Source organism: Triticum dicoccoides, chromosome 6A, assembly GCF_002162155.2.
Source record: "Triticum dicoccoides isolate Atlit2015 ecotype Zavitan chromosome 6A, WEW_v2.0, whole genome shotgun sequence".
NCBI classification, from domain to species: domain Eukaryota; kingdom Viridiplantae; phylum Streptophyta; class Magnoliopsida; order Poales; family Poaceae; genus Triticum; species Triticum dicoccoides.
In genome coordinates this window covers 262167165-262185952 of record NC_041390.1, presented here as the reverse complement: position 1 = coordinate 262185952, position 18788 = coordinate 262167165, and positions in this window count along the sequence as shown.

The following is an 18788-nucleotide window of genomic DNA, read 5'->3' as shown; positions in this document are numbered from 1 at the left end:
TTTTTGCATGGAAGCCCTCCGACATGCCAGGTGTACCGAGGCAACTCGCTGAGCACACACTTAATGTGGATCCTAAATATAAACCGGTGAAACAGTTCCTCCGCTGGTTTAACGAAGAAAGACGCAAGGCGATTGGAGAAGAGGTAGCCAGGCTCTTAGCAGCTGGCTTTATTGTTGAAGTTTCTCACCCTGAGTGGCTTGCCAATTCAGTGCTGGTCCTCAAGAAAAACGGCACCTAGCGCATGTGTGTGGATTACACAGATCTTAATAACGCTTGTCCAGCAGATCCTTTTGCCCTCCCCCGTATTGATCAAATTATTGATGCTACAGGGGGTTGTGAGCGTTTAAGTTTTTTGGATGCGTATTTTGGCTATCATCAGATCAAAATGGTAGTTAAGGACCAGGAGAAGACAGCATTTATAACTCCCTTTGGAGCCTTCTGCTATGTGTCTATGCCCTTCGGGCTCAAGAGTGCCCAGGCAACTTACCAACGGTGTGTACAAAATTGTCTTCACAACCAGATTGGCCGTAATGTACATGCTTACGTGGATGATATTGTGGTTAAATCCAAGGAGAAGGAGACTCTAATTGATGATTTGAAGGAAACCTTTGATAACCTGAGAACATACAAGATGATGCTTAATTCGGACAAGTGTGTCTTTGGTGTACTGGCGGGCAAGCTATTGGGCTTTCTAGTGTCCAACAGGGGAATTGAGGCTAATCCGGAGAAGATCACGGCTATCACCTCCCTGGCTAAACCGAAGTGTATCAACGATGTTCAACGCCTGGCAGGCCGGATTGCTGCGCTAAGCCGGTTTATCAGTCGCCTGGGTGAGAAGGCAATCCCTTTGTATCAGATGTTGAAAAAGACGGATCAGTTTTCTGGAGTTCTGCTGCTGATGAAGCATTTGAGGACTTAAAGCGGCAATTGGCCAATCCGCCTGTGGTCACCACTCCCATTGACAAGGAGACGTTACTGCTATATGTTGCTGCTAATGTTCGGGCGGTCAGCATAGCTATTGTGGTGGAGCGTAAGGAGGCAGCTAAGGAGCATCCGGTTCAACGACCGGTCTATTATATCAGCGAGGTGCTCATTGAGTCCAAGCAAAGGTATCCACATTGGCAGAAGCTGGTGTATGGAGTTTTTATGGCAAGCCGGAAGCTTAAACAATATTTCCAAGGGCACTCAATTACGGTGGTCAGTTCTGCTCCTTTGGGAGATATCATCCAGAACCGGGAAGCAACTGGCCGGATTGCAAAGTGGGCCATAGAGCTGGGGCCGTATGGTTTAAAGTATGTGCCTCGGACAGCGATTAAGTCTCAAGCACTTGTTCATTTTCATCAATGATTGGACGGAAATGCAAGCACCTGAAGAAAAGCCGGATCATATGTATTGGACCATCCATTTTGATGGATCCAGGCAGTTGGAAGGCTCGGGGGCTGCAGTTGTATTAACTTCCCCACGAGGTGATAAGTTTTGTTATGTTCTCCGTTTAATGTTCCCTTGTACTAACAATGCAGCTGAGTATGAAGCCTTGCTCCATGGTCTCCGGATGGCTAAGGAGATGAATCTAAGTCGAGTTAAGTGCTTCGGTGACTCGGACCTTGTGGCTCAGCAAGTGTCTGGCACTTGGGACTCCAAGGACCCACTCATGGCAGCATATTGTCGTGAGGTGGATACTGTCGCATGTTATTTCAAAGGCTATCAGGTGGGCCACGTGGATCGGCGGAAAAATGAAGCGGCAGACGCTTTAAGCCGGCTGGGCTCTCAGCGCAAACCGGTCCCACCCAATGTTTTTCTAGATGTGTTGCACAACCCGTCGGTCAAGATCCCTGGTGAAGAGGATTTGGCTATTCCTGATCCGGAGGCTCAATTGGTGGCGGCTCTTCATGTTATTCCAGATTGGACGCTTCCTTACCTGGCGTACAAGAACCGGGGTGAGTTGCCAGAGGATGAGATTCTAGCCCGGTAGATAATCCGGCGATCCAAGTCCATGGCTATCATCAACGGCGAGTTGCATCATTGCAGTATATCAGGAGCTTTTCAACGCTGCGTGTCTCCTGAAGAAGGCTGTGAAATTTTGCGTGAGATCCACGAAGGAGATTGTGGTCACCATGCCAGTTCAAAGTCTCTGGTGGCTAAAGCGTTTCGCCATGGTTTTTATTGTTTAACTGCTCATGCTGATCCGGAGGATCTGGTCAGACGATGTGATGGTTGCCAAAGGTTTTCAAAGCGTGCTCATGTACCGGCTCAAGAATTGAGAATGATTCCAATTACTTGGCCATTTGCGACTTGGGGCTGGATATGGTTGGGCCTTTCAAAAGGTCCAAAGATAAGAAGACCCACCTCCTGGTGGCGGTAGACAAGTTTACAAAGTGGGTAGAGGCAGAACCTGTTAGCAAGTGTGATGCGGCCATGGCGGTTCAGTTCATCAAAAAGGTGATTTTCCGATTTGGCTTTCCGCACAGTATTATCACAGATAATGGTACCAATTTGTCCAAAGGTGCTATGAAGGAGTTCTGCGAACGGGAGCACATCCGGCTCGACGTTTCATCAGTGGCACATCCACAGTCCAATGGTCAAGCAGAAAGAGCTAATCAAGAGATCCTGAGAGGCATCAAGCCCCGGCTCATGGTTCCTTTGCAGAGAACACCGGGTTGTTGGGTAGAAGAATTACCATCTGTGCTATGGAGCATCAATACAACGCCCAATAGATCAACAGGGTATACACCATTCTTCATGGTTTATGGAGCGGAGGCGGTTCTCCCCAGTGATATCCGTCATGATTCACCTCGTGTAACGGCTTATATTGAAGCGGACAACGAGACAGCACGGCAAGATGCTTTGGACCGGTTGGATGAAGAGTGTGACATCGCAGCCGCCCGATCAGCGATTTACCAGCAGGATCTTCGTTGTTATCACAGTCACCGGGTCAGAACCAGAACCTTTCAGGAGGGAGATTTGGTGCTTTGGCTCATCCAAGATCAGACTGGTATGCATAAGTTATCCCCACCTTGGGAGGGGCATTTCGTGGTCAGCAAGAATCTGCACAACGGGTCATACTATCTGATCGATATTCGAGAACATAAGGACTCACGTACATCAGAGGAGGAGACCAACATGCCGTGGAACATAGCTCATCTTCGGCCTTATTATACCTGAGCCATTGGTTCTACTTATGTACATATTACAACGATGTATATATTAACTATAATAAACCGGAACCTCAGCTAAAGCGGGGTATCTGTTCTTTTACATCATGTGTGGTTACACGGAGTTGTTTTACAGCGGCTTCCAGTTTACCCCTTGAGTTCGCTTTGCTAAAAGCATCGTGTTATATCACTTGGAGGATTGGTCGTGTCCGAACCAATACCATGCCTCTTGATAGGCGAGAGCCACCAGATCACTTGGGGACTTGGTCATGTCTGAACCAGTCATGCCTCTTGATCGGCTTAAGGCCACAGAATCACTTGGGGGCTTGGTCGAACCCGAACCATGACCATGCCATTTGGTCGGCATAAATGCCACGGTTTCATTTGGGGACCTAGCTGACTAGAACCATAGTTACACCTAACGGGAGCTTGGTCGTGTTTGGCCATGGTAACGCCATTTGATCAGCTTAAATAAACCTTTTTTGGCAAACGGTTTTGTCGTTGCTTTTGCTTCACACTTTTCTTTGAAGGGGGTTTTTTGCTTTTCATTGTGTTTTTTAAACCGACAAAGTTTTTTAACCAATCAATTGACGGAACACAGTTCACGTCAATCCGGAGACTATTTGTCCGGTTTGATCCTTGTTGTTAACATCCTCTTATGGAGTAACACGGTGTTTATTATAACCCGGCACGGTTTACATGGTAAAATAGCGTCATATATATATACAGGAGCTGTTATCTCCTCCAATAGTGTGGATTTGCAAAACTCCACTTCAAGATTGGCCAAGCCAACTTCATACTCAATGATGGCAGGTATTATGTATCTCAAAATTTTGATCATATACTTAAAATTTTGTTTTGGATGTTTTGATTTCATATATACAGACATCATAGTCCGTCTAACGGTACAACCGTGGTGGCACTTGACGAATTTCTCATTTCAGAAAGTGTTTTGGAAAGTTCATTACCACAGGAAGAACAAGTTATGCACGAAGGCATATCAACATCAAAGGTATCAGCTAGCCTATTACAAGGCAACATGGTGCCCATAATAATATAATTGTTTTTCACAAAGGAGAGGCAGTTTTAAAACCGGCTTCCGGTTCAAGCTTGGTCACCAGCCTGGCCTGATGGTTGTGGGTCATCCTGCGCCGCTTCAGCTTCCGTTTCTCTACCCAGTGGCTGGAAATCCACAGTTGTCCAGTCGATTCCCATTAATGCTTGAAAAACAGCTTCATCATGGATCAGCAATGACGGGTCAATATCGGGAGCGTAAGTATGCTTACGGATTGGAGGGATCAGATTTTCCGATTCATGGATTGGTGCAGCTATTCGCTTGTTCTGACTGTCATATTGCGCTTGATAATGAGAAAAGTCTGCTTCCTCAACCAACTGACAAGCTAGTGGACGTACCTCCCGGTTTATTGCTCGCAGATCCGCTTCACCAAATTCTGACCCGTCTTCCTTCAAGCTGGGATAGCCCTGAGCCGCTTCAATAGGATCAAAATCCGGCACCCAGGCTTTTGCCCGGATTAAGGCATTGACTGCACCGGTTCGAGCAGCAGATTTCTTCATCTCTTCAACCCGGGCAGGAAGCACTGACAGTTTCATCAGAGTATCTTGAATCAAAGTGGGCGCCGGTTAGTTATGAGACGCGGTACAGATGATCCGTTGGGCCATAGTATACAATTGTTCAACCAATGTATAGGCGGCTTTCAATTTCTTCCGCACATCAGACCCCAAGTGACCAATGCGTGTCCCTGAAATACCATAAAGGGTTAATAAACCGGTGACTCTGTAAGAAGGCAGAGCCAATTCAGAAGGCAAGCTGGCTTACCAAAGATAGCAATGGTCATGGCATGAACGTGCCGCTTTATGCTGGTCAGTTCATCCGTCACTGGTTTTAGTGCAGCCTCGGCATCCTCTGCTCGTTTGATCAAAGCGGACTTTTCAGTGGCCCACCCCGCCTGTTTCTTCTTGAAGTTCTCCTTAAGTTGTTCCATGGCGCTTAAAGCACTGGCCAATTCCTCTTTTGCTTTGGAGGTTTCAGCCTGTTGGGTTTTTAGGTTTTCTTGAAGATCGATGACTTGGTTTTCTTTCGTCTTCAGCTCCGCCTGCATGCATATAGATATATGTTTCAACAAATCGGTAGAAGGATTCAAGTACCAACCACATAACAAGTTATGCGCTTAGCACTTGGGGGCTAATGCATATTCGATCTTCATCTTTCAATTGTTTACAAAGTCCCAAGATCAATACAAGTATTCAACTTGGCACTTGGGGGCTAATGGCTATTTGATCATATATATTCTGATGTGGCAGTTTCAATTACTTAAAGTACCGGTTTAACTACGCTAAGTTGAACCGGCCCTTAGGGGCTACATCAGCAAATTTCAGAGCATCAAGATTTATATTATTAAGTCCCGGTTTGAAAGAATATTTCAAACCGGCCCTTGGGGGCTAGGAGAATCAGCAAGAATGGAAGCATACAAGAAGGAAGGAGCATATGGAAGTTACCTCATATTTATCTTTCATCATATTAACCAGACCGGCTTCATAGTCACGGCTGGTATACAGCCGGTTCAGATAGCCGGAATGGATATCTTGGGCGTTCAGAGCAGCGTAAGTCATCAGATCAGCGTTCCACTTGCCTTTGCCAAAGGCAGCAAATTCTTCCTTGGCAGAATGTTTGGATAAAGCGACATGATTTCTTGGCTCAGTATGGCCAGTGCCAGTAATGACAACCTCATCATCCTTGGTACCGCCGGTTTGCACTGGAGCTGTTGGCTTGTCAGTAGGTTTTGCTGGACCGGTGGAGCTTTCAATCCGGATGGAACCTGTGGGCTGATGGATAGGACCTGAGGTATCAGTAGGTCTCTCTTCAGCAATAAGATCGTCATCTTGTTGCGGTGGATCATTGGGAATATCCTCAGGAATAGCCGCTTCAGCATTGGATGTCTTGTCTGCTTCAAGAACGACATCTTCTTCGGCTGCTTTGTCCAGGCGGGCTTTCTTGCTTGGCCTAGGTTTGGACCTGAGAAGAATAATAAAATCAAATACAGCGTATGTTCTAAGGCGATGTACTGCAAACATCACAATAAGTATAGCTTACCCAAGCACCATTTTAAGCGGTGGGAGCTGAGTAGCCGAGGACTCGCCAGAAGATGAGCGGGAAGTAACCTGATAATCGGAGTCAGACGGATTAAGAGGTTGACGAAAGCAGCCCGCTTTAGGACAAGCACTGACAAGCAAATTAGAGACCTCTGAATGGCGTTTCCGAACCGGACTATTCGGTAAACCGGCGGAGGTAACTACCTGGCCGCTGTGCCGGGTTGTGCGACGAGCTTCGTGTTGTTGGGTCTTCATAAGAAATTTAGGATCCAAATAAGCAAGAGGATGAGAAAATTTAACTTTCCGGTTTGCCTGGCGGATTTTTTGCGAAGGCAAAGTTTCTAAATCGGAAGAGAGAATAATTACCTCTGCAACATCCGCGTGGCTGACTTCGGCATCATCCTGACAAATATCATCATCAATAAGACGCATGAAAAATAAACCAAGTGAGTCAAGTTCTACCTCAAAGTCCGGATTATCCACATCATCATCAGCGGCCGGATTAGAAGATGCAGTGGTTCTTTTCCTGTGGGCAGTCTTCTACACAGCTTTAGTCTTTTGCCGGGTTGCTCTTTCTGGTTTGTCTAGTTTTTCTGGTTTCTCCTGCGGCAGTTTTTTGCTCCAAAACGGATCATTGCCCTGATTATGCAGACACTGATATTAAAAACAATGACCAGACATATCAATAACAGATTCAGCAAAGAGAAAAATCAAAGTCTTACAGCTGGCGGTTTGTTGGTGGCACAGAAGGGAAGCAGGCCGGTTCTAGCGCAGACGTGTTCCGGTTCATTCAGTATCTTATGCACAGCCTCTGTGATTTCTTCATCGGAGAGCTGGAGTTTTGAATGTCGCAGTGGGTCATCAACACTGTCAGTATACTCGCACATCAAACCGGAGCGCTGACTAAGGGGCAGTATGCTCCATGATATCGAACAGCGAGCGAGATCAACCCCTATTAAACCGTTGGCTATAAAGGCTCTGAGCTTTGACAGCTGGGGAGCATATTTGCTTCTCTCCTGGGCAGTTAATCTTTGAGGAAAAGGGTGTGTATTGCTGAGCCGCTCCGGACGAAAGCCAGGCAAGGGATTCTCACCAGCAGGGGAGGTGTCTTTGCAGTAGAACCATGTCTGATTCCACTCCTTGGGGTGACTATGCAGCTTGGCGTGAGGGTATGTGACCTCTTTCCTTTTCTGAATCGCCATACCACCCAACTCCGTATTAGAGCCATCAGTAAACTCAGTACGGCGGTTTAGATGGAAAAGGTCTCTGAACAATTCCACTGTGGGCTCCTCTTGAAAGAACACCTCACAGAGCACTTGGAAGTGGCACATATTTGTAACAGAGTTGGGGCCAGTGTCTTGCGGATGGAGTTGGAAATCGGCTAAAACATCGCGGTAAAATTTAGAACCAGGCGGCTTAAAGCCCCGGGCTAAGTGATCTACGAATACAACAACCTCTCCTTCTCGAGGTGTGGGAGGGCATTCTTTGCTAGGATCCCTCCAATGGATGGTATCTTTGCTGCCTAAAGCGCCAATCAGGACTATATCGTCCAGTTGATCCTCTGTGACGCGAGAAGGAACCCAATTGCACTCATATACTTACTTGGCCATGATGGAATCTACAAGATAGAAGATCCCGGTTCAAAAATGCATTTGATCAAGGTACGTTGGTATGGGCACTGTTAAATCGGAGACACAACTATCTGAACCGGAGTTTCATGAAGCAACCAACATCTCGCGGTTCAATAAGGGGACTAATGGCATATACCGGTTTGGAAAATTTTCTATAAGGTTAAACCGCCTGATCTAAGCATTGAAAAGCTGAGATTGCGGATGGACAAGTACGCACAAACAGGTTTCACAAGATTTCTTTATAGCATTGGATCTAAAGCAAGTTCAAAGAAGAGATAAATACTTAGAGGTTCAAAGGAGCAGTACCGAACCAATGAGCAAAACGTTCATATAGACCCATGGTTTGAGATGCATAAGTAAAGGCGAAGGTCAAACAACTATCATTGCACAGAATAAAGATTTTCGGATTTATCTAAAGATCTATTGTATGAGCAAGAGGCAGACGATGAACACTGAAGAACTGCGAAACCCTAGGACAGATCTGCGGGGGAAAAGATAGAAGATTTACCGGAGCTGAGGAAGATGCGGAAGGTTGCCGCGATGTTCTGGTGCGCTTAGGTTGATGCAGCGGCCAAGGATGAGGCAGAGGTCGACGACGGCGACGGAGCTCCAAGGCTGGCGATGCGAGGAAGATGAAGAAGGCACGGAAGGAGAAAAGAAATGACCCTTCGATCCTATTTATAAGGCGAAAGAACATGAGTCAGGTGCGAGAATCAAGGGGCCACAAAACGGAGCTGTCGCCTCGATTTCCGCCGATCTATTAAACAAAGAAGCATAATGGATAGCTTCGTTATGACAGGTGACGTCACTCCGGTTTACAGCAATCAGAGAAGAAGACATCATGGCGGTTTACCAATTTATAAGAAGATGTTGAAGATGAAGCTTTTATTAAAGGATTGACATGAACCCGTTCAAATCAATCTGGGGCCTAATGTTGCGGATATTACTACTGGGCGTAAACCGGCCTATCTGGGCCGGGTTAACTTCGTCAGTAGTTAAGTAAGTTAAAGCCCAAGAAGACAGAGGAGGGCTCAAGGCCCATGGTCGGCTCAAGGCATGCAGTCGTAAACCGGCGTTAGTAGTTAACCTGTATTGTAAATTAGGAATAAGAAGAGACCAAACCGGACACATCTATGAGCCAGTATTGGGACTCCGTAAGCCGACGAGAGTCACCCGTGTATATAAGGGGACGACCCAGCGGCGGTTCAAGGACAAACAGACAACAACTCGAGACATAGGCGAAGCTTGTTTGCTCCCTAGTCATCGAAACCCCATCAATTCCATCACAACTAGACATAGGCTTTTAGCTTCATCGAAGGGGCCGAACTAGTATAAACTCTCTTGCATCCTTGTGTCCGCTTTAACCCCTTCAAGCTAACCAGTCGCGATGGCTCCACGACTAAGTCTTTTCTCTAGGACATCTCCCGTGACAAAACTACGACACCTTCCAAACCACTCTCATGTCCTCCGTCGTCGGACCACGATGGTGTGGGCGAAAACTACACCTCATTTGGACACTCCTACCTCCTCCTATCTATAAATATGTCTTCCCCCGAAATTTCGCGTCCAAACCCTACCGTAACCTTCCCGCGTCGCCTTCGAACGCGTCCAAGACGGCCGGACGTGTCCGCCACTGCGCCCGGACCAATCCCGCGGTGCCACGTGTCCTCCACCGGCCCTCTCTCTCTCCTCCGCCGCCCTGGCCCGCGGAGCCCATCGCGGGCCCGCGCAGGCCCGACCGCACCGCCGCTTGCTGCGGGCTCCCCGAGCCGCCCGCGAACGCGCCTCGCCGCCTCGCGTCCCCGCTGCCGCGCCGGCGAGCGCCACCGCAGCTCGCCGCTCCTTGCCGCCTCGTCGCCGGTTGCCGCGCTGTCTCGCCGCGGATCCGGTCGGGCCGGACCGGATCTGGCCACCCGCTTCCTCCTCCGCCCTCTCCGGCGATCGCCGGAACCCTAGGGTTCGCCGGAGTTGGCGTTGAACTGAATCGGGATGAGATCCACTAGTCCCTCGTTCCAAACGCGCCCCGTCCCCAGATCTCTCCATCCCGCACCGCTTCGTCCCGATTCTCCGAGGTCTAATTTCTCTAAGTCCTTTATTTGTGATATTTTCAGGCCATTTTCATCGCATCATAACTCCATGATCGTAGCTCGGTTTCATGCATATGAGATATCAGAATGTTCATTGGGAGATGTTCTTCATTTCATTCCATTGTGGCATGCTTGTTTGAGTCCATCTTTATGCCCAAATCGATGATGCAAGAGTGCTATAAAATGTTTGCTCCTGTTACTTAGCAGATTATGAGGATTTGTCATTTTTGTCACTTTTGTCACTTTTGTTGTGTGCTTCATATGAACATGAGATCTACATGTGTTTTTTATCTATGCCATGCCATCTTTACAGGGGTGCTTGTCATGTATTTGTGTGATCTATTTGGTGACTAGCACAAGCATGCAAAGTAGCCTTCGTCATATTATTGATTTAACTAAGTCCTTTTCCTGTTGTTATTTTGATGCCATGTATACATGATGCTACAGTGAGATCCATGCTTGTTTTGAGATTCTTCAGTAAGGATGTTTTGGACATATGGTTATGATCTATCCATCCATGCCCCCGTTTGCATTTATGGAGTACCTTAGCATGTCTTAATATTGCTTTTCTTTTGCTATAAAATGTTCCTGGCAGATATTTTACATGTTAATCAATTTCGCCATGGATGTTGTTGTTGATCCATGCATGCTATGAACTTGTTTCTTGCGATGGTTAGCTTCACGATCATGTCTTATTGCTGTAGGTATGCTTGTCTTGTCATGCAATGCCTTGTGTTGGGTGATTCGAGCTCGCAAAGATGCCTTCATAATTCTGTTTATGCCATGCTCAGTTTTTCTGCAAGTCTGAAACTGTTAATAAAACTTGCTATGTTTACATGGGTGTCATCATATCTTCTGTGCCTTTTTGGCTCATGTTCAGTAAGGGACTTTTGTTCTATGCATTTAGTAGATTCATGACATGCCTTTGTTTGCTATGATCTGTTCTTGTAGCATGTTGTTTGCTTGCTCTAAACTTTGCTTCCTGATGTTATTCCTGGCATGTTAGTACATTTCACTAAGTCTGTGAAGCTGATATCTTTTGCACTTTTTCCATGCTTGTTTTAACCTGCTCTTGTGTGATTTAGCCATGGCTTAGTGTTGATCTTTTGTCAAGCATCTTGCGTAGATCACTTCAGTGTGATTGTTTTCTATGTTAGAGTGCAGTAGCTTAGTTTCTTGTTGCATTGTAGCTGGCATCGTGCTGTCAATCGCAGAATTGTGCCATTCTTGTTTTGCTTGCCATTTGCAAACCGTGCATCTGTTTTCGGCAATATTTATATCGATTTCGATCGAAATCATCTCATCTTTCCAGCAGCACACTTGGTTTGCAAAGTTTATGCCTTGATCAATCTTCCCCTTCCAGAGCACGCATATGCATTGCATATCATAGTATCTAGATGGCTTCTTCTCGCTCTTTGATTCTCAATACCATGTTCTCCTTGATGTTCTTGGGGATCTATTCAATGTAATACCTTTTTGCGGCGTGTTTGCCGATATACGATGAATTGTGGATTTATGATCAACTTATCTATGAATATTATTTGAATCTTCTCTGAATTCTTATATGCATGATTTGATATCTTTGTAACTCTCTTCGAACTATCGATTTGGTTTGGCCAACTAGATTGATTTTTCTTGCCATGGGAGAAGTGCTTAGCTTTGGGTTCAATCTTGCAGTGTCTTTTCCTAGTGACAGTATGGGCAGCAAGGCACGTATTGTGTTGTTGCCATCGAGGATAAAAATATGGGTATTTCATCATATTGCTTGAGTTAATTCCTCTACATCATGTCATCTTGCTAAAAGCATTACTTCGTTCTTTATGAACTTAATACTCTAGATGCATGCTGGATAGCGGTCGATGTGTGGAGTAATAGTAGTAGATGCAAGCAGGAGTCGGTCTACTTGACACGGATGTGATGCCTATATTCATGATCATTGCCTTAATATCGTCATAACTTTGAGCTTTTCTATCAATTGCTCGGCAGTAATTTGTTCACCCACCGTGGTATTTTCTATCTTGAGAGAAGCCTCTAGTGAAACCTATGCCCCCTGGGTCTATTTTCCATCATATAGGCCCTGTTTGGTTCAGCTTTTATCGACGGATTCCACTGTCGCGCAGCAGAATTTGAACCAAAGGGAGAACCCAGCATAATCCAATTCCAGAAATCCGCTGCCAAAATCTGAACCAAAAGCGGAAGCAGCCCACGACGTGCTTTCCAAAATCTGATTCCGCTGTGGGCCAAAATCTGAAAAAGCTGTATCAGCTAGTTTGCCAAATGACCTACATCTTTTTCACATCATATTTTTCATAGCTATTTTTGCACAGCAGATTTTTCATAGCTGCTTTTAGAAATCCACAGCCGAACCAAATAGGGCCATAATCTTCTATTTTCCATCATATAAGTTTCCGATCTACAATTTTAGTTTCTGATTTACTTCCTTTGCAATCTTTTACTTTCTGATCTATAAACCAAAAATACCAAAAATAATTACTTTACTGTTTGTCTATCTCTATCAAATCTCACTTTTGCAAGTAATCGTGAAGAGATTGGCAACCACTTTATCACGTTGGTTGCAAGTTGTTGGTTGTTTGTGTAGGTATTCGGTGACTTGTTCGTTGTCTCCTACTGGATTGATACCTTGGTTCTCAAACTGAGGGAAATACTTACTCTACTTTGATGTATCACCCTTTCCTCTTCAAGGGAAAACCAACGCAAGCTAAGAGGTAGCAGGAAGAATTTCTGGTGCCAATGCCTGGGAGATCTACGCCATGTCATCTTTTGCATTACATTATTCGCCATTCGCCTCTCGTCTCTTGCATTACGTTATTCGCCATTCGCCTCTCGTTTTCCTCTTCCCACTTCTAAAATGATTTTCGGAAAAAGTTGCCTTTTCTTCGCCCCTCTTTCATTCGTCTTCTTCACTTGCTTTTGTGTGCTCGTGAGTTGGATTGCTTGCTTTGTCACGATGGCTCAAGAGAATACCAAATTATGTGAGTTTTGCAATACCAATAGTAATGATTTTATTAGTACTTCGATTGCTCCCGCTACTAATGCGGAATCTTGTGAAAGTAATGTTGCTTTGCTGAATCTTGTCATGAAAGATCAATTCTCTGGCCTTCCAAGTGAAGATGCCACATCACATCTTAATAGTTTCGTGGATTTGTGTGATATGCAAAAGAAAAAAGATGTGGATAATGATATTATTAAATTGAAGCTATTTCCGTTCTTACTTCGAGATCGCGCTAAAACTTGGTATTGATTCATGGACAGTATTGATTCATGGAACAATATTGATTCATGGAATAAGTGTAAAGATGTTTTTATTTCCAAGTATTTTCCTCCCGCTAAGATCATCTCCCTTAGGAACGATACTATGAATTTTAAGCAACTTGATCATGAACATGTTGCAGAATCTTGGGAGAGGATGAAATTGATGATACGAAATGGCCCTACTCATGGTTTGAATTTGTGGATGATTATACAAAAAAATTATGCTGGATTCAATTTTCCTTCTAGAAATCTTTTAGATTCAGCCGCGGGAGGTACTTTTGTGGAAATTACTTTAGTATAAGCTACAAAACTTGTGGATAATATTGTGGTTAATTATTCTCAAGGGCATACCGAAAGATCTTCCACTAGTAAAAAGTGCATGCGATTGAAGAGATTAATGTTTTGAGTGGAAAGATAGATGATCTTATGAAATTATTTGCTAGCAAGAGTGCCCAATTGATCCTAATGATATGCCTTTTTCTACTTTGATTGAAAATAATAATGAATCTATGGATGTGAATTTTGTTGGTAGGAACAATTTTGGTAATAACGCGTAAAGAGGTAATTTTAATCCTAGGTCGTTTCCTAGTAATTCCTCTAATAATTATGGTAATTTCTACAACAATTCTTATGGAAATTATAATAATATGCCCTATGATTTTGAGAATAGTGTTAAAGAATTTATGAAGTCACAAAAAAGTTTCAATGCTTTGATTGAAGAAAAATTGCTTAAATTGATGATTTGGCTAGGAACGTCGATAGAATTTCTCTTAATGTTGATTCTTTGAATCTTAGATCTATTCCACCCAAGCATGATATCAATGAGTCTCTCAAAGCTATGATAATTTCCATTGATAAGTGCAAAGAAAGAAGCGCTAAGATGTGTGCTAAGAAAGACTGGTTTGTAAACACATGTTCTTCTAGTTTCCGCGAAAATAATGATGAAGATCTTAAAGTGGTTGATGTGACTCTTATTGAATCTTTGTTTTCCAATATAATCTTGATGAAGATGGTACTGGAGATGAGTCAACTTTAGTTAAAAGGCGTCCCAATGTTTCAGAGTTTTTAGATCTTGATGCAAAAATTGGTAAAAGTGGGATTGGGGAGGCCAAAACTTTAAGTAGCAATGAACCCACTCTTTTGGATTTCAAGTACTTTAATTATGATAATTGTTCTTTAATATATTTTATTTCCTTGTTGCAATCCATGTTGAATTCTCCTCATGCTGGTAATCAAAATAAAGCTTTTACTAAGCATATTGTTGATGCTATGATGCAATCTTTTGAAGAAAATCTTGAATTGGAAGTTTCTATCCCTAGAAAACTTTATGATGAGTGGTAACCTACTATTAAGATGAATATTAAAGATTACGAGTGTTATGCTTTGTGTGATTTGGGTGCTAGTGTTTCCACAATTACAGAAACTTTATGTGATGTGTTAGGTTTCCGTGAATTTGATGATTGTTCTTTAAATTTGTATCTTGCGGATTCCTCTATTAAGAAACCTATGGGAAGGATTAGTGATGTTCTTATTGTTTCAAATAGGAATTATGTGCCCGTAGATTTCATTGTTCTTGATATAGATTGTCGTCCTACATGTCCTGTTATTCTTGCTAGACCTTTCCTTAGAACGATTGGTGCAATTATTGATATGAAAGAAGGAAACATTAGATTCCAATTTCCGTTAAGGAAAGGCATGGAACACTTTCCAAGAAATAAAATTAAATTTCCTTACGAATCTATTATGAGAGCCACTTATGGATTGCATGCCAAAGATGATAATAACTAGATCTATGTGTGTTTTATGCCTAGTAAGGGTGTTAAACAATAGTGCTTGTTGGTTTGTTTTTGCTTTTTAGGTAGTGTTTTGCAAAATATAATTCATTTAGCCTCTATTTAGATGTGGTTTTGTGTTTTAATTAGTGTTTATGCCAAGTAAGACCTTTGGGATAGCATACAGTGATAGTTGATTTGATCCTGCTGAAAAACAGAAACTTTTACTCCCAGGATATTAATTTTCATTTTTAGCAAAAGCGCGATAAAATACTGATTCTTTTTTAGGAAGATTAATAAACAAATTTCTTAGGCTTTCCAAATTTTTTAGAATTTTTGGAGTTACATAAGTATTCGAAATCTCCATATTGCTACACATTGTTCTGGTTTTGATAGATTCTGTTTTCTATGTGTTATTTTCTTATTTTGATGAATCTATGGCTAGTATTGGGAGGTATGTGTAACACCCCGGATGTAACTTGCCATATTTGTAACTCCGACTCTTGCCATTTTTGGCTTTAAGTTATGAGATTCCCTTCGTGGTTGGGTTTTGTCTTTGTTTTGCTTTTTGTTCATGTCATGCATTTCATATCATGTCATCATGTGCATCACATTTGCATTCATGTTCGTCTCATGCGTCCGAGCATTTCCCCGTTGTCCGTTTTGCAGTCCGACACTACTACGTGCACCGACGCACCCCTCTTGTCTCTCTTCATGAGTGGGGGTTAAACATTCTCGGAATGGACCGAGATTTTCCAAGTGGCCTTGGTACACCACCAGTAGACCGCCTGTCAAATTTCTTTCCATTTGGAGTCCGTTTGATGCTCCAACGGTTAACCTGGTAGCCGCAAAGGCCTCTTGTGTGTTGCAGCCCAACACCCCTCCAAAACAGCCCAATAACCCATCCAAACCACTTCCATGTCCTCCGTCATCGGATCACAATCATGTGGGCGAAAACTACACCTCATTTGGACAATCCTACCTCCTCATACCTATAAATTTGTGATCATCCCCACAAATTCGGGTCCAAACCCTAGCAAAACTCCCTCCTCCACCGCCGGACATGTCCAGATCGAACCGGACACGTCCGCGCCGCCGCCCGCAGCCAACCGGCGCCCGCCACATGGCGTCCGCCGCCTCCCACCTCCGCCGGCCCGCGAGCCCTTGCCTGGCCCGCGGGGCCCGTTTCACCGCCGCCGCCGCCCTCTCTGAGCTCCGCCGCGGTGCCGCCTCATCGCCCGCTCCGCCCGTCGTTCTCCCCCGCCGCACCACCACCGCTCCTCCACGCGCCGCCGCACTAACCTGCCGCTGCCAGCGCGCCTCGCCGCCGCCACCACACCACTCCAGCGACCCTGCGCCTAATCCGGCGCCCCGACGCTCCAGCCATCTCCTCACCTCCGGTCGCCGTCCCCGACGAACTCCGACGAGCACTCCGGCCCTACATCGGTTTCCGTGCTGAAGTCAAACCCTAGATCTGGAGGTCAAACCCCCCTCGTTTTCGTGTCTTTTTCTATGATAATTTCATGCCATGTTCATTGCCTCATATCTCCATGACAGTAGCTCCGTTTCATGCATATGATATATCGAAATGTTCATTGTGAGATGCTCCTCATTTCATTCCATTGTGGCATTCTTGTTTGAGTTCATCTTGATTCCCAAATCATTGATGTAAGAGTGCTATAAAATGTTTCCTGCTGCTACTTATCAGATTATGAGGTTTTGTCATTGTTGTTGCATTTGTTGTGTGCTTCATATGGGCATGAGATATACATGTGTTTTGAACTATGTCATGCCATCTCTACAGAGGTGGTTGTCTTGCACTTTTGTGATCAATGTGGTGACTAGAACAAGCATGAAAACTAGGTTTCGTGATATTGCTGTTTTCAGTGACTTAGGATTTTGCCAAGTCATTTTCCTGTTGTTATTTTGATGCCATGTAACCTTGATAGTGAGATACATGCTTATTTTGAGATACTTCAGTAAGGATGTTTTGAACATGTGGTTATTCTCTATCCATCCATGCCCCTGTTTGCAATTATGGAGTGCCCTAAAATGAGTTATTCTTGCTCTACTTTTGCTATAAAATGTTCCTGGTAGAATGTTATCATGTTAATCAATTTTGCCATGGTTGTTGCTAGTGATCCATGGACCGTATGAACTTGCTCTTGCCATGGTTAGCTTCATGAACATGTCATCGTGCTATTTATATGCTTAGATTTTCATGCAATGCTTTTTGGTGTGTGGTTTGAGCTCGCAAACTTGCTATCATAATTCTGTTTATGCCATGCTCTGTTTTTCTGCTAAGTCTGAAACTGTTAAAAAAACATGCTATGTTTACATGGGTGCCAACATATCTTTTGTGCTTTTTTGGCTCATGATCAGTAAGAGACTTTTGATCTATGCATTTAGTAGATACATTCCATGCCTTGTTTTTCTATGATATGTTCCTACAGCATGTTGTTTGCTAGATCTAAACATGGCTTCCTGATGTTATTTCTGGCATGTTAGTATTTTCACCAAGTGTGTGAAGCTGATATCTTTTGCACTTTTGTCATGCTTGTTTGAACCTGCTCTTGTGTGATTTAGCCATAGCTCAGTGTTCATGTTTTGTCAAGCATCATTTGTACATCACTTCCATACACTTTGTTGCTATGTTGGAGTGCATTAGCTTAGTTTCTTGTTGCATTCTAGATGGCATCGTGTTGTTAATCGCAGAATTAAGTCATTCTTGTTTTGCTTGCCATTTCAAACCGTGTATCCGTTTCCGGTGATCTTTATATCGATTTTAATCGAAATAATCTCATCTTTCCAGCGGCATACTTGGTTCGCCATGTTGATGCCTTGATCATTCTTTCCCTTCCGGAGCTTGCATATGCATATCACATCTCGCATATCATGCCATGTTTTGCATCATGTTGCTTGTGCATTGCACCGTGATTGATTGTTGGTCCTTTACTTTGGCTAGAGCCGGGAGACGAGTACGCTAACGAGGAACCTATTGAGTACGCTAACAAGGATCAATCTTTCGACAACTCTGCGAACTTTGCAGGCAAGATGACCATACCCTCGAAATCACTTCTATCTTTGCTTGCTAGTTGCTCGCTCTATTGCTATGTCGCGCTACGTACCACTTGTTATATCATGCCTCCCATATTGCCATGTCAAGCCTCTAACCCACCTTTCCTAGCAAACCGCTGTTTGGCTATGTTACCGCTTTGCTCAGCCCGTCTTATAGCGTTGCTAGTTGCAGGTGAAGATGAAGTTTGTTCCATGTTGGAACATGGATATTGTTGAGATATCATTATTATCTCTTATTTACTTTAATACATCTATATACTTGGTAAAGGGTGGAAGGCTCGGCCTTATGCCTGGTGTTTTGTTCCACTCTTGCCGCCCTAGTTTCCGTCATACCGGTATCATGTTCCTTGATTTTGCGTTCCTTATGCGGTTGGGTGTTATGGGAACCCCTTGACAGTTCGCCTTGAATAAAAGTCCTCCAGCAAGGCCCAACCTTGGTTTTGCCATTTGCCACCTAAGAATTTTTCCTTGGGTTCCGCGCACTCAAGGGTCATCTTTATTTTAAACCATCGGGCCAGTGCTCCTTTGAGTGTTGGTCCAAACTAGGCGATGTCCGGCGCCCCCTGGGCAACCTGGCTCTGATACCAACTTGTAACACCCACAATGCGGCTATATCTCCCACGTGTCGGGGCATGACTTAGAGGCATAGCCGCATGGTAGGTCAAGAGGGGTAATCTTTACAC